Here is a 25,203-nt window from a genome sequence, read left to right as displayed (position 1 = left end):
CACCAGCCTTTAGTTTCACATGCTGGAGCCCGAGGGCTCCCGTGTTCCCCAAATTCCATCCACTCTGACCACTTACTCTAATCACACTCCTTCCGGTCTCAACTGCCAGAACACCACAGCTCAGCCCTGGCTCACACGCCTGGAAACTCAGTGAAAGTATCACGTCTCACACAAGTCAGATAACTCTGGGCCATTCGAGTTTACCCTCCCCTGTAGCCCTCAGGTCCAAGTAGTCATCAAGATTTACGGATTCAGGCTAGTTGTCAAGTCATATCAAAGCGTGCTTCTTCCCTTTTTTTTTTTTTTAAGATTTTATTTATTTATTTGAGAGAGAGAGACAGAGATCCAAGAGAGAGCACAAGCGGGGTGAGGGGCAGAGGGAGAAGCAGACTCCCCCCTGAGCAGGGAGCCTGATGTGGGGCTCGATCCCAGGACCCCAGGATCTTGACATGAGCCGAAGGCAGATGCTTAACCGACTGAGTCACCCGGGTGCCGGAAAGTTTGTGTCTTCTTTCCCTTGTTGGTGCCAGGGCCTTCACAGAGCTCCTCTCGGTTGAATTAATTAATAGTCATCTAGGGACACACACCTAATGTGGCAAACCTAATACTTTATAGGACTTAAACCTGTATTTTTTACTGTACCCCCACGGAAGCACAAGCTTTAGCTATCAGAGACTGAGTTTTATTCATTTCAACAGCAACAGTACCTACAACATTCCTTAATTCACAGATATGATTTTTTTATTACTTTTTTTGAATGACGTTAATTAATTGATGGCATTTTCCTCATTTCCTCATTAAACAGGATAAAATAAAAGTTGATTCTGGGCTAACTCAGAGGAAACAGACACTACATGCTATACAGAAAATTACTATGGTTAGTAATAGTAATATTACTATCAATATTGAATAGTAATTGACAATACTATATTGATAATAATAATATTAGTAGTAGCTAATACTTACTGCCTATGTCTATGTGCCCCACGTTCTGATAAGTGCAGAATATGAATTATTTCATTAGTAGTTTCAACAAAACTATGCTGTGGGTATTACTGATAACCCCATTTTGTATGAAGAAATTAAACTTCAAAGAGGCTAACTTGCTTAGAATCACACATTGTGTGTATGGCTCATTAATCACTGGACCCTCTGCCTCCCCAGAGAATGGCAAATGCTACAGCCCCTCAATCTTATTAATTTCATAGATACATAGATGGATTATGAGAAAGAAAGAAATGCATGATAATAGTGCTACAATGTGCCTACACTTGTAACCCGTCCTCACTTCTTCTAGGTCGTAATTGCATACTACCTAATTTCATGTATCTTTGTTGGCGAGGTTAAAAGTCGAATTAACAGCATTACCATGATTGCATTTTTACATAGAGAATTCGTGCCTTCATACTAGCTTATAATTATTTGACTGGGGAATTTCAATATTCTAAACTTCTCCAATGTATTTTTCAATAGCATTTTAAGTTTAAAAACACAGTTTGGGGCACAGGTGTTACTAAGCGTTCCAAGAGTCAGGTTGTGTCCCTCAATGAAGAATGTAGTCAAAAAACTCTTTTAACCTTTCCAAATATTCATAGGAAACCCCTTTTGTAACTTTTTGAACTGTTTTTCATATGACAGGGTGTTGCTGTGAACACTGCTTTCCGATTTTTTTCCTCTAGTGAAAACCTAATGTATTCTTGAATACTTTCCCACGTAAATAAACAGTTTTTCCACTGCATGAGTTCCCATGGCTATAAAAGTCTACATCTTTGGGATACACCTTACTCTACTCAATCAGTCACTTTTGCAGGTGAGCATAAGTATATTGCTACCAAACCAGGGTGATTAGAAGAAAAATTGAGATAGTAAAGAAAAATATTTGTACATAAATCTGTTTACAAGGAAGAAAGAGCCACAAGTCAAAGTCACTGAAGCAAAACACAAACAAACAAAAAGCTTGTTGGCTACATAAATGGAAGAACCCGGGCTTCGAGAAGTCTGGATCCAAATGCCCGGATGATGTCACTCAGAACTAGCCTCTCACTGGCTCTTCCTTGTTTTGGCTTTATTCGGAAGTAGGCTTTGGCCAGCTGATGCCAGAAACAGTCACCGCAGCCTCAGACTTCTAGCCTGCTGCATTCAGTTTGTACTGCGGCTAAAACAAATAACCACACATTTAGGGGCTTGAACAATAGACATTTATTTTCTCATCTTCTCGAAGTCAGAAGTCACACTGAACTAAAATCAGGGTGTTGACTCTTGCATTCCTTCTGGAATCTCAGGGTAGAGTGGGGGAGGGGAGGGGAACCCTCGAGCTTTTTCTCACTTCCAGAGGCTGCCACACTCCTGGCTCACAGCTGTTTCTGTCTTCAAAACCAGCAGTCACGTCATTTTGACCTCTGCTTGACACTCCTGCTTCCTTTTTACAAAGACCCTTGTGAGTACATTGGGCCTCCCAGGTGTTCCAGGGTAGTCTCCCTATCTCAATATCCTTAATTCAAACCTTAAAAATCTTTTCTTCATGTTTCTTCATTATCCTGTGTCAGCTTTCTCTCACCTAGTAGACTATGTGTTATAGTATTGATGAGGGAGCAGAAGGCTGGCTGAAGACAAAGCACAAGCTGACACCCCGCAACCTCCCACCCCCCCACTCCTGGGTGGGATACGTGATGTTCCCGCAGGAAGCCCCCAACCATCTTAATGCTAATGTCTTGCTGGAGGGAAAAACAACCCTCTAACAAGTGAACTTGACAATGGCAAGGCCTCCGGTATCCTGCGATCTTCAACAACATGTGAAAGTACTTTCTCAACCTCCCTGTTTCCTTACCTCCCCCAACCCCATAGTCTATCATCAGCCACCCTTCACAAGCTGGGGCAGCAGCTCTTTCTGCCCACAGGTCCTGTCCCCGTGCTTTAATAAACCACCATTTTGCACCAAAGACGTCTCAAGAATTCTTTCTTGAAGGGGGGGTAATCAGAAGGGGGAATGAAGCATGAGAGACTATGGACTCTGAGAAACAAACTGAAGGCTTCAGAGGGGAGGGAGGTGGGGGAATGGGATAGACTGGTGATGGGCAGTAAGGAGGGCACGTGTTGCATGTTGCACTGGGTGTTATACGCAACTAATGAATCATCGAGCTTTGCATCGGAAACCAGGGATGTACTGTATGGTGACTAACATAATATAATAAAAAAATTAAAAAAAAAAAGAATTCTTTCTTGGTCGTTGGCTCCAGACTCCACCCCACTGAACCTCACTGATATTCCAAACCCACATCAGTATGATATTGTACATATTGTGTTTGATGTAGGAAAGATGTTAGGTTCTCAAAGCCAATGGCCAAGAAGGAATTCTGGAGTCATCTTAAAAAGGTGGTTTTGTGAAAGCATGGGGACAGGACCCATGGGCAGAAAGAGCTGCACTGGGGTCATGAGTGGCCCATTTTATACTTTCGAGTTGAGAGGGGGTTACGGACAGTGCAAACCTCCCAGGTATTTTGGAAACAAGGTTTCCAGGATGCTGAGCGGGCTAGCTATTGCTAGGAAATGTCATTTATTACTGTTTAGTAAAAACTCAAGCACAAGACTCTTCATACGTATATGGGTTGGTCATATGCTTGGAGGATGATTATCAACACAAACCTTGGAGGGCAGAGATAAAGGAAGTTTCCAAAGGAATTTTTATGTGTTAAAATAGACTTACAGGATCCTCGGGGTTGGGTTAAGATTTTGCCTTTTGCCCTCAGCAAAGTATTAACTTTGAGGCAGCTAAATCCCTGGAGGAAGGTCACTCTGCCTGTTTCAAGGACTTGTCAATGAGCTGTAAGTAGTAAGGAAATTTAATAATTGTTCTTCTGCTTTCATTTCCCACATCGGTGTTTCCTTCCAGGCAGGGATGATATTAAACACTTTTAGCCTAATACCTAGTAACCTGTTTGGATTTGGTATGAATATCAGAACGGACACAGGTTGGGAGGAGAGAGTCATAATGTTAGAACAGAGTCCTGATGGGGACCCCTTAGTCTGTCACCCATTTACTCTTTGAATTAAATGTCCATCCTGTGGTTGGCTCCTCCACCGCCACCAGCCCCCATCCTTAAGTGCTCTCCCAAAGTAGCCTCATTAACATAACCAAAGACCCCTCTATCCTGTTCACCAAATGAAATTCCAAGAGTTTTAGGTGCTCTGTGCCCAAAAATGGGGATAAAAACCAAATATATATATCTTATTATAAGTCACAAATATAACATGTGTCTATACTAATCTTAGTCTTTGCCTAAGAACTTGGCCAAAGTAGAACCTTTAGGAATGGAGATTGCATAAATTAATCCCGATGGATAATCTGCTTCTTACTAATGTGCTTTGCTACCACTTGTCACCTGCGTGATGGTAAACAAAAAAGGCAGCAGCATGGAGCTTTAATGCACTCCCCTCTACACTTGGGCTCTTGTTCTTAGGTCGGCACTTCTCTTTGGCTTCTTTATTCTCTGCAATACCAGGCATCAGTCGTTTTAAGCAGAAGTTATGGTCTCATGGCAGGAGGAAACACTTTCTGCTTCATGGGGAGGCTAAGGCAGATAACCTTAGATACTACAGAGACAGTATCTCAGAATGACAGCTTGATCGTTTCTTGCACAGAATGTCTGCAAATTGAGAAGGATGAGTGCCGTCAGATCTAAAAGTCCCTTGTTCTGTCTTACTTCATTCAGATTCACATTAAAGGAGAAACGTTCAAGAAGTTGCATGAATTTCCGTGATGTTTTCCACCAGTCTGTAGAAGATACAAATTTAAGGAAGGGCTAACGGATTACACATACATATCTGACGTGGGAAACCAAGGCAGAAGAGAAATTATTACATTTCCTTACTCCCTACAGCCCACTGACAAGTCCTTGAAACAGGCAGAGTGACATTCCTCTAGGGACTCAACTTCCTCCATGTTAATACTTTGCTAAGACCAAAAGGCTGTGCTATCCCGACCCCCGACCGCAGGGGGTTATATGTTATATAAGTCTGTTTTAACATATAAAAATTCCTTTAGAAATTTCCTTTTTCTCTAAACCACCCAAGACACGTGTTGGCAATCACCAGCCACCAATATACATCTGAAGGGTCTCATGACTGGGGTTTTATTAGACGTAGTAAATGACCTTTTCCCACCAATAGGTAGCCCCCTCAAGGTCCTGGAAACCTTGCTTCCAAAATTCCTTCGAGACTTACACTATCCCTAACCCCCTCTCAACTTGAAAATATATCATGGGCCCCTGCTCATGAGCCTAGTGAAGCTCTTTCCGCCCACAGGTCCTGTCCCTGTGCTTTAATAAAACCACCTTTTTGCACCAAAGATGTCTCAAGAATTCTTCCTTGGCTGTCGGCCTGGAACCCTTAACATCTTTCCTACATCAATATCCATTGATGGTAATTCTGCATGCCATCAAAGCATGTTCCTGTCTGTAGGCCAACCAGAACATTAGGTTAATGGCAGTCAAACTTTGGGAAACTACACAACCACACATTTTTAAGATGACTCCTAAAATATTTTATCATTACTTTAAATGTTTAAATACTCGTGGAGGTTATAAATTTCCCTGTATTATAAATATTGACATTTTCAAATAAAATCATATAATAGCTTTTAAATATATGCGATGAAATCTTAACACAGAAGTGATTTGCTACCCATAAACATCCAATTAAAATTCATGAAAAAACTCTTCATTAACAATTGAAGATTTTATATTGCTCCTTTCTTTCCTCAAAATCATATTTCCATTCAACTTCTGCAGATTGACTATAATATATTTTTCATTAAAAGCCTTTTATTGACTCAAAATTTCTGCAACAAAAACATGTATGAGATTGAAATTTTTTAAATTTAATGCTCTAAATTAAGACCATAGCATTAGACCATAATGCTCTAATTGTTATTTTTTCCTCCGTTGAATTGTAAATACAATGATTAATAACGCATATCTGATGAAAACTACTTAAATATACTAGAATTTAAAAAAGATTTTTAACATAAAAGACAAAAATGTCTTTGAAAATGCATTTCTTAATAAAATGACAGGGATCTATAATTGTTTGATTGAAGGAGGTTTCCCCGACACACACAAAAAGTACTCCTTTCCTTAATGCTCCTGAGATTCTCAAACTGCAGAACAACGCTGCAAAGAAAGAGTCCTGCTCGGGTAAAGCCGGAGAAGCCCAGTTGTGAAGTGAGAGACACAGTCGAGGTCTCAGGCAGATCGTTTTTAGAAAAGCATACACGGAGAAGTTGAGGGTCTAGAAGTTGATTCCCTTAAGATACGTCTCTGTTCCTTAGTTTGACGATCACTGCATTAGACTGCTCTCAATATTACTGACTCATTCTCAGTAAGCCTTCATTCAGTAATGAGGTTTGAGGAAAATCCACAGGAAATTGGAAGGAAAGAGTCTTAAGTTTCAATAAATCTGATCAATTTCCTAAAATCTGTTTGACATTTCTGGATTGAAAGACTAGCTACTGATGAGTAGGAAAACGATAGGGCTGAGCCCTTGCATGACACAGGTCATTCTGTACACTGACACTGTGCGTATTGGTTTGATAGGATTTCAAATCCATTTGTTCGTGACTTACGTGAAGTGGTTTTACTCCACTAGTTCATGATGAAGTCATGAAAGGTCATGATCTCAGGGTCCGCAGATAGAGCTCCACACTGGGCTCCCTGCTCAGCGGGGAGTCTGCGTCTCCCTCTCCCTCTGCCTGCTCGTGCTCTCTCTCTCTCTCTCACTCCCTCTCTCAAATAAATAATAAATAGAATCTTTAAAAACATATATATAATTACCAAGAGTTTGTGAGGCGTCTCTGAGAGTGTTCAGTCTGGGCAAGGGGACTCTGCTGTTCTAAAGAGGTCTCTGAAAGCCTTGGGGCAATTAACTTCTGCCAAAGTAAAGACTTATTTACCAGCCATGGGGAAAGCCATACGGCAGCCCCAGGAAGAACATCATCTTGTCCCTCAACACCAACTCCGTCATTCCCTAGCAACATGCTCTAGCAACAGGAGACTTTTACTTTGGGGCTCACAGCTGGACATCAGCTCTTGGCTGGCTAGGCCACCTCTCCCAAGTACCAACTCCTATAAACGTACGCTTAACTAAATAGGGACTTGATTCCTTTCATTTCCGCTCGCCTGGAACAATAGGGTGATTAATCGATCATTGATTTGGAGTATATTATTTATTGGTTTATTAAGAAATATTTTCCTGCACACTCTTGGCATGTGAAATTCCCACAGTGGACATCTATTAAATACATTGCTGGCAAAGCAGATCAGTCTCTGTGCATAATCTGCCTCCTCAACACAAAACACACATGTATCTTTATCTTGGGAAAAGCAGTTTTATTTATTTTTTTTTAAAGATTTTATTTATTTATTAGACAGAGATAGAGACAGCCAACGAGAGAGGGAACACAAGCAGGGGGAGTGGGAGAGGAAGAAGCAGGCTCCTAGTGGAGGAGCCTGATGTGGGGCTCGATCCCATAACGCCGGGATCACGCCCTGAGCCGAAGGCAGACGCTTAACCGCTGTGCCACCCAGGCGCCCCTAGGGAAAAGCAGTTTTAAATGCCATGGTCATTCATTAATAAAATTGTGAAAGAGGAAGTTGTCCCCTCTTGGGTGGAAAAAAAATGATGAGTGCTAGATCTCTTTTTCTCTATCATGCAAGAGCATTTTCCAGTAAGAACTTACCTGACACTCTTGGGGAACGGAACCTTGTTGTCACAGCGTATTTACCTAGCAATCCATAACTGAGAAAGGCTCATATGGTTTATACTCCTGTGTATTGGAGGTTAACCCACAGAAATAGAAGAGGTGTTATGAGTTCATAGCCTGGAAGAAAAATTAACCTCGAATTGTTGTATCAACTCTGCCAATACTTTATTTTGCTGTCTGTACAGTTATATCTTTTTCCCTGTAAGCACTCACGGAATCAGCTATTTTTATTATTAATGTTCTCTCACCAAGAACTTTACTAAAACTTGGACAGAGGCTCACTCTTTTATTTTTTTAGCACATTTAAGGCCGTTCTAGTTCTGAATCAGATAATTACTTCCTAATACCTAAACTATAAAGTCTTGGTTCCATAGACATCTAGGTTGGATGGGAAGGTAGCTGGCCTTTTTTTAAAAATTTAATTTGATATCCTGACATTTAAAGATTTCTTTGTCAGAGGAAGTCTAATGGACCAAATGTCTTGAAACATTCCTAATTATTTTTCAGTAGTCTGAATTTAGCAACGAAGGTCAACAAAAGTAGATGATTCATTTACAGTAAGAGTGTCAAATCCCGCAGACTGTATATATACTTTTCTCTACAATTGCATCGCACTTTCTGGCTTTGAACACCAGCTTCACAAAAGCAGAATCAGCAGACATGGAAATTTTGCAAGAAGAAAACTCAAATTCATATCTTCCTTAAAGGGTTTCAGAATTCTAGGCCAGAGTTACTCCTGGAGATGAAGAAAGTCTACCAAATGTCAGCATGAGTTGTCTCATGCCTGAAATGACCTCGCTCATGTTATCCTGATATCCTGGATACAGAAGCCCACCCTGACTCAGCAAGGACATATTAGGAGTACACTGCTCATTAAATAATTCAAAAGCATGATTTCTCAAAATTCTCCAGGTTTTTCTCCTACCTTCCTAGCCATCCCTACTTTCTTCTTCCTTTGAAGGCTGTACCTTCTCTACCAGTTTCTCCAATTGTGGGGTTCCTAATCCCACTACTGAAGGGGAGCAAAATATGCCACTTCAAAACGTGTCACATTAGCATGCAGATTATTTTGAGCTGAAGTCAATCAAGATCCAGGAGACTTAAGAAAAACTTTTACCTTCTCCCTTAAACAACTAAAAGAATTCAGATAGGGGGCCTGGTACGGAAGGAGAGGAATTACCAGAGACAACTCTTATCTTGAAAAACCTATTTCTATGGCAGGGCGAACATCGAATTTTGAAACATCTGCTCTTCGTATCGTCCTGTGAATGCCCACCCCTTCTCCCTGTTAAAGCTCTGCGCCCCTATCCCTTTAGCTCAGGATAGCACGTAAGCCGCAACTGCTGCACTTGCCCTTGAGTCTCCCATCTCTGAGGCTCCCATACACACTGGCTTCAATTTGCCTTTCTCCTATTAATCTGTCTTAAAAATTTAATGATTAGGCCAGCCAAAGAACCTGGAAGGGAAAATGTTCTGCCCCTACACTACACACAGATTCTAGGCCATCTCATCAACTCCTAAACCCCAAATACCTATTGGCTGGTCTACACGGACAAATCGGTGTCTGTAGCCGAGACCCTTCTCGTCTAGATGCTCCAACCTCAATAGGCCCCAAATTAAGCTCATCATCTCACCGGTTTATAGGTCCTCCTCCTCTTCCAGGGTCCTCATCACAGTGAAGGAAATCATCATTCCCTCCAAGTTATTTTCTTCAGTATAGCCAATTATTGTATAAACACACAAATGTGATCATTTCACTCCTGCTAAAAATTAACCAATGACTGCCCATCGCCCACAGGACAAAATCTAAAATCATTACTAAGGTTCACAAACCTTCCTTGCTCTGAGCTTCTTTCTCTGGCCTCATCTTCCACTTCTCAGCTTCCCCCACATTGGACTGTGGGTTTCATATCGCCTGTTTGCCCTTCCAGGTTCTCTCTTCATCCCCCTCTCCATCCTGCTCTGCACCCCAGCTGGCTAACCTGTAGGGACTGCATCAACACGGCTCTCTTGTCTGCTGCTCTTTAGTCGGTCTGGGCCCAAGGGGAGCACCTGCAGAGAGAAGGGGGAAGGGAAACATAAGGTCAGGATATCTAGTCCCCCACCATCTTCCTTGTGAGATTCACATAGACTGACATTGACCCTCTATCATAAGGTCAGCTCTTTAAGATGTCTGTCCAAACAGCCTCTAGCTCCAGACTCCAGTAATCACTCTCTCTGATCCATTTAAGGTCTGGACTGATCCTCTTCCCAGACTATAGCACTATCCCTTATGTGTTTCCTACACCCTGCTTATACTTTTATAACTGGTGCCTCGTTAAACTCTCCTCACATTTTGCAATTTTTGTGTGTACGAGTTTCCTGCTAGAACCCTGACTGATGCTGTCTGCTTTCAGATCCTAAAATGTGTCTATTAATGTTACCTCTTTAGGGAGGTCCTTCCTAGACCCCCGACTCAGGTATAATCACCTGCTTAACCTCCCGTGGCTCCCTGTACTTCTCCTGTCACACATCCTCCAGGCTTAGTGGCAATCACCCAGTTTGGTCATGTCACCTTCTCAACGAGGCTGCACATTTCACAAATCAGGGATGGAGTCTGTCTTGTTCGTTGTCTTAGACAAAGAGCTCCACTTGGGATCCGGAAGATTCTCAATAGTGATTTGTTGAATTCATAAATGGATGGATGAACTCATGAATGAGTCCACTTTTATTCAAAAACAGGATTGCATCAGAAAATGATAAAGCAGAATTTGTTGGAAATATAAGAATAATTTGACAATAGGCTAAGCATGGGATATTTTAACATCTATTTCTCAGAGAGAGAAAGAGAAAGAGGGAGATGAAAAATAACCTTGAGATATATATATATATATATATATATATATATATATATATATATATATATGGCTACGGAATATTTACCAAAACATGAACATGTATTATGACTCAAAGAAGCAATAGGAAAGATTCATAAAACCTATATCCTCTGAACACAATGCAATAAAACTAGAAATTAATAATTAAAAGATAGTCAATGAATGACTAGGAAGGGAATTAACCACTTATGGTATTCTAAATAATTTCCAGTTCAAAGAACTAAAAGTCAAAGCTGCAGGTCATTAAAAATTAACACTAATGATAACACTACATATAAAAATCTGTGCATTTGTTCAAAGCAAAACCCATAAGAAAATGTGCAGTCTTGAATACATTTATTAATAAACAGTCAAATAATGGAGTCAAATAAAAAAAAAGATAATAAGCAAAATAAGCCAAAATGAAGAAGGGAAAATTCTAATAATAAAAGTAGGAACTAATTGAAAAGCAAAACAAAAATTAGAATTTATTAAGCCAAGAGTTCTAGAAAATCTGTTAAGAAAAAAGCGAGAAAACACAAATACACATTAAGAATGAGAAAAATGATATAACACCATCTCAGGAAGGAATTTTTAAAATCATCACTACTGTGTGTAAATAGATATTGATGAAATGGGTAATTTTTAGAAGTATATAACTTTTTCATTCGAACTTCTAACTTTCTAAAAATTTATATTATTTTATAATTCCAAAGTCTGCATTGAATCATAAGGAAAAAATCCTGAAATCTGTCTCTTCTACGTTCCCCACACACTCAGCACACAGTTACCACACATATAATTCCTCCCACCAAGCTGAAAGGTATGTTCCCCGTTATTGGTCTTTCTTGTCCTCCGCCCCACCCTACCGACTCCCAACGACCCTCTGTACCACTGCCACACCCTTCTTTTAAAGATATCTTTTCATTATATCACTTCACTATTCGAAATCTCGTAATAGTTTTTTACACAAACTTAAGGCCTTTTGACTAGCTTCAGCAACCTCCACCATCGGCTCCTCACTTTACCAACCCACCCTCATTCCCAGAGGCTACTTCCCAGGCTCTGTTTTCTATGTTAGACCATTCTTGTCACTTTTTCACAAACACTTCCTCCTCACCCCTACCTCCCTACATTCTCCGCAATGCCCCTCTCTCTTTCTGCTGTGACTGCAGAGTGTATGGTGATGTGATTGGTTTAGCTGCATCATGTGGCCACCCCTGGGTCATTCGGCGGTTGTCTCAGGTGGCTACGTAAGTAAGATGGCAGCCTCCATTAGGACCACGTGCTTAGAGTTTATCTTCTACTAGGAGGGAGTTACTGTTCTAAGCGAACAAAACAGTAGATACCCACCACAACAGTGTTGTCTCAACTGTGTGGACTCAACTGGGGGAGGGGGCTGAGATTGGGAGGGTGGGAAGGTTTCATTTCTTTAGGACTCCCCTACACGTGAGTGGCTACTTCTGATTCATTTTGCCCTCCTAGGAGCAGTGTACCTTTTCTGACTCTTGTTAGCTCTTGGAGAACACCATCACAGCCTCTTCAAGTCCTCAAATATCTCTTACACAAGTTGTGGAAAAAAGACAACATATGATAATAATAATAATAACGAGTATATATCAAGCTGCACTCTACTCCAAGCACTGTGCTAAGTGAATGAACAATCTCATTTACTCCTCAGAACATCTACATTTTACAGAAGAGGAAAGCAGGATTTATAGGAGATAAATGTTAAGCTTAAGATCATGCAGCTGGTGTGGATGGGGTGGGATTCCAACCCGGTTGTCTAACTACTAAGCTAATGCCTCGTCTTGTGATTCTCTGTGTAACAGGCTTCTGTTTAGGATTTGGGGGCAGTGATTTTTCACCCATTACCTTCATGGAAGTCAATGTGGGACAGCTTCATAATACACTCCCTCCATCTTTAAAAATCCTAAACTCAATCCTCTATTGTCTCAGGCAAGTTCCCACTGAAATTCCCTTTCCTGCATGAACTCTCCACAACTGGTAGAACCGTTCAATCACATTGTAGTCAAAGGCATATACAAAGCACCCACCAAGGGTCAGGTAATGTGATAAATGATGGGACGGGAGTATTAAACAATTTCACAAGATCTAGTCTTGGTCTTAATGGAGTCGTAAGTTAGGAAGATTAAAAAAACATGCATAGAACAAAAGTTAAAAGTGAAAGGGATGAATTTTTTGCAGGGGTTGGGGGTGGGGAATATAGGCTTTATATAAATTCAGAAGGGAGAGAGATTGTAGAAGGCCGCAGGAACTTGGTGCAGCCATTTTGGAGGAGTTGAGACTAGAAGAATGCACAATGTTTGACACAGAAAGAGAGAGAAGCATTGCAGGGAATGTAGGGAGGAAAACCTGACTCAGACTAATGTAAGCAAAACCCCACCCTAGAATTTTTTAATTTGGGATGGGAAAGAAGGATCCTCTGTCCTCCCTTAGTGGCTATGCTGTGAGATGAACTCTAGCTAGAGTAGGTTTGCAGTGTGGTCTTAGTGAATAAAGCTCATTCTGTGGAATGAAAGAAGAATCCTTGCAGGATTCAGTTCCCTGGCACCTTGGACACATGAAACCCATATGTACCTCTGCCAAAGTCACACACGCCTAAGCTTACTGGTGTTACATTTCTGTCACTTGACCAAATCAACCAGTTTTTAAGGATTAATTTGCTAAGAAATTTTGAGAAACACCTTGCTGGCTTACAAAAAGCAAATTCTACTTGTATACACACTAATTCTGTGGGTTACTTTTTCAGTAATTTCTCTTACATCCCGAAAGGGACACTGTTCCATATGCAAGCACGTAGCAACACACACACACAGACACACACACACACGCCAAGTTCTGTCCAGAGTATTTTTTTAAAGGAAGAACTGAGTGAATTGCATGAGGTGATTCTAAGTGGTAGGAACATCTGCTGAAATGATGCTTCTGTGGAGAAAAAAGAAAAAACTGCCATATTTGGAGATCCCTAGCTAACTTTCAAGGCACCTACCTCTGAATCTTCACTGAACTGGACAGGAAAGAAAGAAAGAAAGAAAGAAAGAAAGAAAGAAAGAAAGAAAGAAAGAAAGAAAGAAAGAAAGAAAGAAAGAAAAAGCTACTAGTAGCGACTCTGTGGCTTCATCTAGACTATGAGCTGAGGGTTTATTGGAGAAGGAACCATGGGGGTAATGGAATTGTCATACAATGTTCATGGATGGAGACAAGGTTCAGTGTGACTCATACGAGGTTCTCTTGGAGAGGAAATGGATCATAGGGATAGTTATACTCTTCCTCCTGAAATGTTCTCTTTGGATGGGGTTAAATGCAGAGGTGAAAACAGAGCAAAGTTTCTGTCCCTAAACATTCAGGAGGGAAAAGACTGTACCATCTGGGTGCAATTACTCAAGGGCTACTTTAGATAGACTGCAGGAGAAGATCTGGAGAAGATGAGATCTGGAGAAGAGCCTGGAATCTGTTTTTATTGGCATCAAAAGGAGCAGTGAAGCAGGAGGATGATTCCCAGCTTCACTTGATACCAAAGGCCATGGCAGCACCCTGCATGCCTCGGCCTCCCAGGTGGCCTCTCTGCCACCTACTTTGGTACCATGCATGCTTGGTGTCCCTGATGTTGTCAGTCTGTACCAAACCTGAGCTGCAGCTCTGGCCACCCCTGCTGCAAGGACCATAGTTACGAGGCTTACTTATCGGTCACTCTATCTCTTCCTGCAGGGAAATTCTAAAATGAATGAGAAAAGGTGGTGTTTTTCACTCTTATTTCTTTACTGTGAAAATTTTCTTGAAAAGAAAATGGGGAGGAAAATATCTTAAGTGTGTCTTTTTTGAGATTATGAAGTCTCATCCTTTACTGCCTCATAATCAAAATACGCCAGCCGTCCATACAGAATGATTTCATGTTATGCAGCCGTCACATGTAATTCCTATGAAACATGGACTCATTATTTGTTTTAGATATGAACATAACATACAACATTTACCAATGGATGAAGAAAATAAATAAATGCTTTATAAAAGAATATTCTATAAGGAGGTCCTTACCTAGTTTTTCCTCCCAAAGTACTGACTACAGTCATCAGAAAATATCCATGTAATTCAGATATTTATTTATCCCAATGCATGGAGAAATTCTTATTGGAGGACCTTAAAAGAAAATAAAAAGGCTAATTGGAAAAAGCAGACATCATGCCATTTAACGAAAACGTTATGCATATACGTAGCCTATAAGCCCAGGGTACAAATACCCTCAGGTCTCTTATTTTTCCAGCTAATTGTTAGAGCAACAACCTGCCACATAAGCAGCAAGTTCGTTATCTCCCTCTTGAGGCTTTCCCCACACCTGCCCCTGACCTGTACGAATGGACAGGCTTAGGCAGTGCAGAAAGGGCTAGGCCCACTCCCATGCGCACTCAGTGGCCCCCTCCCCATGGACTCGTGCCTTGTTTCTTGTGAAGGAGCGATCGCGCTCCTTCAGTGTCAGCCTCCCTGGGCCTCGTGCCTTGGTTGCAGACCCCTGCACTCATCTTCACAGACAACTACCATCACCCAAACCCTGGAAAACCAAAGAATGCTTGGTGCAGAGTAATCCTGGCATTCATGTGGTGGGTTCAAACAACATCCCCTTTTCCATCTTCCGTGGAGAACCATAGCTAAGTGGTAAGTATCTTTTGTTTTGCATGTCTTAGCCCCTATGGGTCTGATTTCACTCACTTTCTCTAGAGTGACTGTAGGGTTATGTGCTGATCCTCTTAAGGAAAGATATTCCTAATAACCCCTGAGGGTTCTGCAGCTGCTCTCCAACCAAGGCTACCTTCAGTGACTCCAGGGGGATTTATTCCCCAAATGAGATTCTCCAAGGTGACCTATGCCAGTTTTCTCAGAGGACTATCTGTAATGATTCCATAGCATCAATACTTCCTTTTCTAAGGGATGCTGGCCTCAGTGAATATACAATGGTTTTGGGGGATTTTATTACTGAATAATAGAACTAACTCAAACATTACCACTAGTAGGCGCCCTTCTATATGCTTTTGTGACACAATTCAATACAATGACATAAAATTACACATTAACTTCTAATCTCCCTGTTGGGGGATTGGTGAAAACACATTAGTTTATTGGCAAAGGAAGTAGTATCTACTTTGATAGAACCTAGTTTATCTTTTTCTAGGTCCTGTTATGACTCTACTTGTCTTATAACACTCTTGTCCCAAAATAGTTTGCAATGAGAGGTCACCCTTAAGAAATTTCAGAATGTTTCTAGTGTTTGTTTACACACTTTCTCAAAGTCATAATACCAATTCTTTATTATTTTCAAGGCTTTCTTCCCTCTAATTATTTTGCAAAATATCCATGCTTGCCTTTCTTGCCGCCCAGGAAAGGTGGCACCGTTCCCCAGCTCTGCTCCTTCCTCTGCCCACAGAGTCTATGTCCTGAGTCTGGTGGTTTGTTCTGGCCCCTCTTCTCTGTTGTACCCAACACTTGTTAGTGGGCTGGGTTGGTTACTATCTAAAACTCGAGCTCAAATCACATTCCTCTGCTTGTAGGATGATAGATCCCATGACACTTAGGTGAACATCAGTAAAACCTTCACAGGCCGTAAAAGGTCAGGAATGTTACTTCTCGGTCATTGTAGGAGCAATAGTGTTCGTATCTGTAACCTGCGATCCATTTTCTTCATCATTCGGGAATGTATAAGGAGCAATGCATGGCCACACATATAAAAATAGAGATTTATTTATATTGTACATTTGAAGTTATAGTCCTTGAATAAAAATTTTAAGACAACACAACAGGACTGCTTGGTCCAAAGGCATCAATGTATCCTTTTTTTCTATTCTTTTTCCTGCTTTCTCTTTGGAGTTTTATACCAAAAGAACATGATTTTTTTGTGCGAACCAGAGACCCCACCAGGTTGATAAATTCTGAGTGGAGACCCAGCTTATTGACTGGGCGAATAAGAGGAAATATGCTACAAGAGAAGGAATTTTTGGCTAGAAAGTTTTCTAATCATCCCAAAATCATAAATATGAAAGCCCCAGAACTGACACGGTGGCTTCAATTGTGCTGTGAGTTGCAAGGATACAGGGACCAGTCCCATTCCACTCAAGGATCTTATAGACACTATGAGAAAAGGAATAAAGTCAGAGATGATTCAGCACAAATCACTTACCGCGCATGCGTCACCGTGGGTCTTGGAACAAAAGTAAACACGGCACCGGAAACAGAACACTATGATCTGTCAAAATTACTCCAGCAGCATTTTAAATAGACGTCTGTGAAATAAAGTCAGGAGAGAACACTACCAGCTAATCTGGTAACTTTTAAAAGGAAGGGGTTGAGTAAGAGAGTCATCCATAACGTAGTTCTATTAAAGCAAATCAGATTTTTAAATAACTTTTCCCCTTTTTCATTGGGGAAGGGGTGGGGGATGGAGAATAGAAGGAATTTATATAAGAGCCCTGAGCACGGTGCTGTCTCGCCTCGGACCAGCCGAAGCTGGGGAAAACAGTGAAGGTGTCTGTAAACACCAGCAGTGACTGCCTCTGAACGGGGAATTTATTTTCTGTCCTCCGCTGTTCCCACATCTATAAGATGGGGTCAATAACTGAGCAGCTTTCTCAGTCCCAGGAGTGATTTTGGAAAAATAAGACGCTCCCTGAAGCCACCAGTCAACAGAACTGTACTTCAACAATTCTATCTAAATTTGGTTGTTTCTTTGCCCTTCGATCACAAGCAATTGCGACCCACCTTTCCCACGGTCCCAAGCTGCCTACTGTATACACCGCCTCCTACATAAGTTGCGGGTGGCATCTAGGAAACACTTAACTCTGGGATCTTACCTGGATTTGCCTCGAGACTGAGTATATCCTTGCCAGTCTGAAGAACCTATTTTTTTCTTCTTACCTGCTAGTTCCCTCTTCTTCTCCCCCCATTTTTGTTTGTTTTTTTATTTTGCTAAATTGTAAAATCTACTTAAACTTTGCCCTTTTCTGTCTAAATGAGAAGAAATTTCACTGTCAGGAAAATCATCCTATAAGAATGAGCCTTAGGGGCACCTGCGTGGCTCAGTCAGTTAAGCACGGGATTCTTGGTTTTCCGCTCAGGTCACGATCTCAGGGTCCTGATCTCAGGGTCATGAGATCGAGTCCCACATCAGGCTCCATGCTCAAGTAGCGTCTGCTTCAGATTCTCTCTCTCTCTCCCTTTTTCTCTAAAATAAGTAAATCAAATCTTTTTTTAAAAATGAGCTTTATATAGAAATCATTGAAAACAAGTTTTCCTGGTCTACCAGAGAGATGGAAAAGGCTTAATCAGTACCCTCAGTTTCTTCAGATTTTCCTCCAGAACCCCTAGGGAAATAATAACCTTGATTCGGTCCGGCTTTTAGGTGAAAATATTCCAGAAATAACAGTACAATGTAAAAGCTGACCTTAACATTTCAATATTTAGAATCTCTTAAGCAACAGCACATTTAAAAAAAAGAAAAGAAAAGAAAAATTGTATTTCTCCAAATAGCCCCAGGACCTTCACAAGCTAATCAGCATCCACAGCAACTTGCTGGCGGGATAAGAAAGGTCGGTTCCAGCAGTGTGCAGACCAGGAGCTCCTCACACCACCCAGACCCTGCAGCACTGACTATAAGAACTTCCATCTTTAGACCCAATGAAATAGGACTTGAAGAACTAACTTAGTCCCATCTTCCTCTGAGTCAAGCAGAGGCTCCACTCTTGGGAATTAGGCTGAAAGAACGTTGACCTTGTATGTATAAATATTCGTAATGTGTCTTGAATTTCAAGTTTCCTGAACGGCTACCAAAGCGAGCTTCCTTTTTGGTGACTTCTCATGAGGAAACTTTTATTTTGCATTTATGAACTCACTCCCTGCATCATTATGTAATCAGACAACGGTTTTCTCTCAGAATTCCTACAACCTTTCTGTAACATTCAGCATCGTCACCACACGTTGATTTTGATGTTGATAACAGTTTCACAAGGAAGCCATTCGTGACAGAAGAGAAAAAAAAATCACTGCTCAATCCAATTGAGTTTACTGAAGGAACAAATACTCACTTGAATTCTTCTATCTCCTCCTTAGTATAGAGGAATCGGATTCTGAAATTAACTTTTGAGTCTTTTCAGGGTGAAGAATATAAGCAAACCCCAAAACAGATGAATACGATCCGACATTTTAAAGATAGCCATTAATTTGACATTTAAAACATAAAAAACTAAGTTCTTCTCACCGCCCTTATTGACCCTACACAATTTATGAATACACAGATTTTTATTTTCTTTTCCTCAGGTCACCTAGTTTCACTAAAAATATATCATTACACGTTATCCTAAAAGATACAAATCCAGGTGGTCAAAACCAAACCAGTTGATTTTAAGGGTGTGATGGTGTCATAAGAAAATATTATGAGAGCTGAAAATATCACCAACACACCAGAGTGTACAAAAGCGAGTATGTTCGCCCTGGAGGGATCGCCATAAAGGTTTCTGATGATGTTAATCCCACCTTCCAGCAGTTACTGCCAATGACCAGAGCTTTTACTTACAAGATCCCTAAAACACTCAGAGCTTCGTCCGGATCTGATGCACCAGTTACCGAGTCTGCTCATTCTACGGATTAGGAAAGGAGAAGCTTTTCTCAATTATGCTACTTATGCCTTACATTCTTCCACTCTGTCTCATAGGTTTTGGTGTGAACTATTCTTTTTCTTTGTTTTTGGCATCTGCAGTTAATTTTAATTTTGACTTTGCTCCAAGGTTTATCCAGAAATCCATTTCTTCATTTCAAGAGTTAACATTTTTTGCTTTTTTCTATTTTTATGTTAATTGGATTATGATCAGAGAATATGCCTATAAAAGCTCTACTTTTCAAAAAATTTGGGGGTTTACTTTGAGGCCAAGTACATAACCATAATTAATTTTATTTGAAAGCTATGAATTTATATACGCATGGATAGCTATGTACTCCACTTTTTTGATTGTATCATTAAATTCTTTTATGCCCTTGTTTTGTTTTCTATGGAATCTGTCACATTCCTAAAGAGGGCGTTGAAATCTACTTATTTTATCAACTTCTTGCAAATTGCTTTTGTTTCATTTATTGAGCTTCCATGTTTTTGGCGAATATGGTTTATGACTTATATTAAGTCTGTCTGTTTAGCATAATGCCCAGAATCATCTATTTCTTCTTCATCCTGTGTAATAAATACAGCCTGCTACTTTCCCCTCAATATCCATTCTTTCCCTCATTTATTCTGCCTTAGAATAAAATCTGTATTGTCCACACTTCCTTGAAGCTAGATATGACCATAAACAAAAGTTCTGGTCAATGAAATGTGTAAGTGTAAGTGTCACGTGGCAGCTTCTGGAAATTTCTCTAAGACTCCGTGGGCAAGCTCTTCAGTCTCTCCCAGCTATCTTGACTCCCAACTCCCTTCTTTCTGGAGTTGTTGATCCTCTGAGATTCAGCCACATCCTCACTTGGTCTGTGCACCATGTACCTTCCTTAATGAGGTCCCCTTGGCTGAACACGACAATTCTCAGTTCCCAGCTACCTTCCATGAACTCCCTCAGGCAAGCAAAATATTTCAGATATTTTTGAAAGCCAGTATTTAAATTGACCATATTTCTACTCTACTGAGACTGAACTGTGTTGGATGTGTCATTTTACAGAGCTGGGTCCTCTCAGAATCCCAGACAGAAAGCAGAAAAAGCTCCCTTTGCATTGGATTAGCTACTGTCGTGTGTGTGTGTGTGTGTGTGTGTGTGTGTGTGTGTGTGTGTGTGTGTGTTTTAGCACCAGCTTTGCTAGCTCAGGGTTCTAGATCCTGATAAAAGTGATAAAAATTGCCCCAGGGGCACCTGCATGGCTGCATTGGTTAAGCATCTGACTCTTTGATTTCAGCCCAGGTCATGACCTCAGGGCTGAGATCAAGCCCTGTATAGGGCTCAGCGCTGGTCGTGGAGCCTGCCGTAGGATTCTCTCTCTCCCTCTGCCCCTCCACTCCCTCCTCTCTCTCTCTCTCTCTCTCTCTCTCTCTCTCTCTCGCCCTCTCAAAAAAAAAAAAAAAAGAGAAAAAGAAAAGAAAAGAAATGTGCCCTGAAACATCAGGCTTTGCCCTTGACATATAAATTTTCAAAATGAGAAATGATCAGGTGCCTGGCTCTTGCAACTCAAAAATGCTTTCATTTTTAGGATATCTTCTCCTCCTAAGACTTTTAAAGTCTGTTTTGAAAACCAAAGTCAAGAATTTGAATCTTTGGTCTCATTGGATTCTTTTGCAATCTCCCTTTCCTGGATCAATAAAATTCATCCCCAGAATTTATGGCAAAAGGGTTACAGGGGAAAAAATGAATTTTAAAGAAGGAGAATATGTCAGATGATATTTGAAACTCTTATCCCACTGCATATAGAATTGGAGAGTCTAATAATACAATAGCACGAACACCAGACTTGATGTCAGAAGGAATTTGTTGGTATTCACACTCTTCTATCATGAGCTCAGTGCCCTTAGGCAGGTTACATAATATACCTAAGCCTCGTTTTTCTCATCAAAATATGTGGAAAAATAATAACCACTTGCAAAGTTTTTATGACATTTAAAATGAGACGGAATATATGTCAAGTAAACAGTAAAAATACCAGACCTTCCAGAACAGTGTTTATTGAAGGAAAGTCACAAAGATAAGAGAAGGGGCAGGTCTGTGGTTTCCCCAGGGGCAGCACACACCCTCACATCCTGGGACACCACACGGCACTCTAGCAGGGCCAGACTCTAAGAACAAGATCCCAGTCTTGAGCCATGCAGACTTGAAGCTGCCTTATCGGTATGCACCAGGCCTTACCCCAGCATAGGGGTTGGGCTCCAGACTCTGTAATTACAGCAATAGAAAGTGATGGAAACTGGCCTTCAGTCCCGATCTATCACCCCAACACTCTTCCGAAATTGATTGACTTAAGCACAGGTCTGGAGCTCTTCAAGCCAACTTTCCCTCTGGAAGGCTACCCTGCAAGGAGTCAGTTCCCTTTACCTCTCAGTCCGTGAAATCCACAAGCACAGTGCCTGGCACAGAGTTGGTATGAATGTAGAAAGAATGTGTGTGGCCTCGGGGACAATGTGTCCAGTGCCTTTGTCATATGGGAAGTATGTTTGTTCTCAGATTAAATAATGTGTTCAGCAAGTGTTTTATGAAATGTCCACTCTCTACCAGGCTTTCTTCTAGGCACTTGCCACATACCTGTTAACGAAACGCTCAACAATATCAAATTTATGGAGATTTCATTCTTTCTTTTTCGAAGATTTTATGTATTTGTTTGAGAGAGAGAGCGAGCGAGGGGGGAAGGAGCAGAGGGAGAGGGACAAGCAGAATCCTCACTGAGCACAAAGCCTGATGTGGGGCTCGACCTCAGGACCCAGAGTTCACGACCTGAGCTGAAATCAAGAGTCCAATGCTTAACTCACTGAGCCACCCAGGCGTCCCGGGAGATCTCATTCTAATATTCATTAAACATAAAAAGTAAGTTCTATAGTATATTAAAAGATAAGTCTGTGGAGGGGGCGCCTGGGTGGCACAGTGGTTGAGCGTCTGCCTTCGGCTCAGGGCGTGATCCTGGCATTATGGGATCGAGCCTCATATCGGGCTCCTCCGCTATGAGCCTGCTTCTTCCTCTCCCACTCCCCCTGCTTGTGTTCCCTCTCTCGCTGGCTGTCCCTCTCTCTGTCAAATAAATAAATAAAATCTTTAAAAAAAAAAAAAAGATAAGTCTCTGGAGACAAGCATCAAGCATGGTACAGGGGAGAGGGAATGCAAGGGTGGGGTCTCGGGAGGGGAGCTCGCCTTGTAATTGTAGATAAGGTGGTCAGAAGTAGGCTCACTGAGAGGCTAACATTTGAGCAAACACCGATGTAGGGAAGATAAGGGACAGAGCCTTAAGGATATCTGAGCAAGAGCTTTCCAGGCAGAGGAAAGAGTCCAATTTTAAGTGAGAAGTGCCCAATGTGTTCAAGGACTGGGCGAAATGAGGAGCCACAGGAGAGTTTTGGGAAAGGAACAATACGATCTGACTTGCCTGGAACAGTCTCAGTGTGGCTGCTGTCGGAGAACAGACTACAGGCAGGCGAGATGAAAGCAGGGAAGATTGTTGTTTAAACATCAGAACCCGTGGTGCGTGCTGTGCTCCTGAGCTCAGAGGCTTCTCAGAGGTTTCTTCCACCAGAAAAGCTGGTTCGGGAGCAGCTGTCGTTTCTGCTCCTGCTGCTGGAGAAGCAGAGATGCATTTGATAGCCTTGCTAGGAGTCCTTGACAGTGGACGGCCTGTGAGCTGGAGGGAAGAGGGTAAGAAGGAGACCTGATCCCAGATACCAGAAAGCTTGTTGCCAACACATCTCCCCAGGGACACATATTGGAGTTTCGTTCTGTTGTGTCAGACCCCCTCCTCAAATTCGGGCACATTACGGACCTTAGAAAATTGTCCTGTGATGATGAAGGTGATATGAAACAGAAGGTATTATGAAGCAGAGGGAGAGTAAAAATGCCTGGGAATAAGCATCTCTGCTGGCTCGTTACACTGAGCAGGGGCGAGTGATCCACGATGGAGAAGAATGCTCGGTCCCCGAGCTCCCAGGAGATCCAGGCCTCTAGCAGGACTGGGCCCAGTGCAAAGGGAAAATGCAGGGCCCCTTGTTCAAACTTACCAAGAATTTCAAGATGGCAGCAGCAGAGCGTTAGACTAAGTAAGCGTGGGGTCTGCCGAGCGTGGGGTCCTACGAGGCTATGCAGGTTTCACACCCAGGAAGCCGGTCCTGGGCTTTAGCTTGAATTTCTATTAGCCAAGCAAATTGTCCAGATACAGATGATACAGACAGGAGGATGGGGAAGACCTTGCGTTAATTTGATGATAGTTCAGCCCCATGGAAGCCACAGTGAAGGCAAATTAACTGGGCCATTTGGTGTGGCACATCACCTCTTCCGGATACCTCTGAGCTGGTGAGATGCCCTGCTCTCTTGGCATCTGAAGACTGACTAGAATCCTGCTTCTCCCTCTTTTCCCAGTTCATGCTTTCTGTCACTGTCTCTGTCTCTATCTCAAATAAATAAATAAAATCTTTTTAAAAAATTAAATAACTAAATAAAAATCATTTAACAGAGCTGACCTGCAGCTTTTTGCTGAAAGCCTTGGTTGTCTTCTCTTCTAGAGCAAGGAGCAAAAATGTAAACAAGTAACGCTTAGAGAGGGCATATATTCTAGTTAAACTCCCACGCTCTGAGAGCAAATATTCATTCATTCCTCGTTGATTGAATCATTCATTTATTTGACCGATATTGAACTTCTGTTTGAAGCCTAGTGAATATCTATTGAATGAACAGGGACAGATACACAAGGCCCATGGGCTCAGGGAATGATGGAGAGGCAGACCTAGTGTGGAGCCGTGGGTGACCTTGGACAATTTATTTAGCCTCTCTGATCATCAGTTCTCTCACCTGTAAAGCGGGAATGACAATAGTACCAACATCTACTTTTATAGCCATATAGATTAATGTACACAAAGCCTCTGGTTCAACGCCCAGCCCTTCGTATGCCTCAGGAAACACTAGCTATCGTCATTATTATTCATTTCTATTGATTTAACTACACGCAGAGAGGACAGCGTGTGTCTCACAAACCAGAACTTCCCTCTGCGAGTCACTAATTCAGCAAGAATTATGAGAAATGTTTAACATTTGCTGTCTGCCCATGGTAGAGTGCCCACTCTGTTTTAGTTTGTTTTCTTCCGTCCTCCAGGGCAGACACACTTGCTTGCCTTGGCATGTCTAAGATAAGGAAGATTCCTACATGGCGTCACAAGTGCTTCTACGCTCATACCTCTAAGGACCCAGGAGATGTAGTGGGTCTCACATCTGAAAGAGAAACCACTACTCGAAAGAACAAGTCCTCAAGGTCAAAAGGAGGGATGCACAACATCCCTGCTACAGGTTAGCAGCCTTGACCCTCCCTTGTGCCGTGCGGCACGTCCAAGACAAGGCAGGGCTTGGGATCCAACCAACACATGATCCTTTTTCCAAGGAGAAACTGCAGGCTCCCTTGGAGCAGCCAGATCTGTGCTTCCACCTTGATGCCTGAGAATTTATTACTCTCTGGTGAGCAAAATGACAGTTTAAAACTCTGGATGGTTCTGTCATTTCTCTTACCTCTTATTTTATTAATTGAATTCAATGCTGTTTCCACTCAGTCTCATAAAAGCTTTGTTTAAAAAGAAAAGGAAAAAAAGGTTTGGTTCTTTTAGGAAGAACCATTGAAGACTCAGTGACCCAGACAAAGGGCCATGTGACACTCTCTTAAGGGATACACCTGACATGAGCGGCGCGTACAAAGCCAGTGATTTCCTCTTCCTCTTTGGGTATGGCCAATATCCCAAGAGGCTTTACAGTGCCTTCTCTGATGCAACAGGGAAAATGAAGAGAGAGATCACAAAGATTTTTAGGTCCATCAGGTTAGGGGTAAAACCTTCTAGATACAGAAATCCTACATCCAAGGAACAGGCAGAACCATGTACTTTGT

The sequence above is a fragment of the Ursus americanus genome, chromosome 35 (genome assembly GCF_024610735.1).
Source record: "Ursus americanus isolate L20-20 chromosome 35, mUrsAme1.1.p, whole genome shotgun sequence".
Classification (NCBI taxonomy): Eukaryota; Metazoa; Chordata; class Mammalia; order Carnivora; family Ursidae; genus Ursus; species Ursus americanus.
This window is presented reverse-complemented; position numbering follows the sequence as displayed.